This window comes from Piliocolobus tephrosceles, unplaced genomic scaffold (assembly GCF_002776525.5).
Source record: "Piliocolobus tephrosceles isolate RC106 unplaced genomic scaffold, ASM277652v3 unscaffolded_44695, whole genome shotgun sequence".
Classification (NCBI taxonomy): Eukaryota; Metazoa; Chordata; class Mammalia; order Primates; family Cercopithecidae; genus Piliocolobus; species Piliocolobus tephrosceles.
Window position 1 is genome coordinate 211 of NW_022329526.1, and position 1,015 is coordinate 1,225.

At 52.3% G+C, this 1,015-nt stretch overlaps 1 pseudogene; it reads right to left on the minus strand.

The window, feature by feature from the left end:
- Positions 1-2: 2 nt before the first annotated feature.
- Positions 3-742, minus strand: LOC111534179 (annotated as a pseudogene).
- Positions 743-1,015: the final 273 nt, after the last annotated feature.

The window sequence follows — 1,015 nt, forward strand, 5'->3', positions numbered from 1 at the left end:
GCCAGTGATCGCAGTCTCCCACTGAGAGCTTCCTGAAATACTTTTCCAGCCCTCTGTCTTCCTTCCATGTCCCCTTGGTCTCGCGGGCTTCATGATTAATTACTGTCCAGGTCATGTTCATTGTGTCAAAGAGGAGGCATTTCTCTCCGTTGATGGCGAACTGCCAGTGCATCGTTCTGCTTCACGTTGACAAAACATTTTGACCTGCAGAGTGGAAGGACCTGCAATCCAGACACAAAGCCATCATCCTCCACTCTTGAGAGGTCCATCATCTTCCAATAGGTCAAGTGTTGCTCTGCATATTTAGGGGCCTGTATTCTTTCTGCCCGGACTTGCCGTTTCCCGCCCGTTGGGTCCCATGTGTCTCTATGGTTGGGCCAATGATCAATACACAAATACACCTAAAGCCCCTCCCCACCTGTGCTCTTCCCTCCCCTCTCTTGCTGCCTGCCTCCGTTTCCCCACCCCATTCCACACTTACCACTGGTCTTTATCTGGGGTTTGAGGTCAAGAAGGAGCATCCTGAGGTCTCGGCCCACTTCTCCCAGCGTTTGGGTCAATTCTCCCCACGTGCTGGTGGCATTTACCTTCTTCCCCAGGAGGCCCAGAGGCTTGACCATGTTGCTGTCACTGTTGTACTGAAGGAAAAGATTTTTATTCATGAAGACCTGCGCTTCACACCAGGGCTGTCCAGGTCTGGACCATGATTTTATAGTGAAGCTGAAGCAAAGAGAGTGAGCACCTGTGAGAGAAAGATGCAGGTGAGGTCCAGGACAGGGGAAGAGGCCCATTAGAACCCGCGCTTCTGTGACCCAAATCTCCCTGGACCAGGCCAGGCTGGCAGAGGGGGCAGCTCCATCCCAGACTCCCTCAACCCTCCGAATCCCTGCTCCCATCTTCCCCTGACTGTCTGGGGTGAGATACTTGATGGTACCGGGGACCCCTGGGTTGCACTTAGTGTTAATGGTGTTAACAGGAGGATTCATGTCACAAATACTTTTAGCAACATCTACCA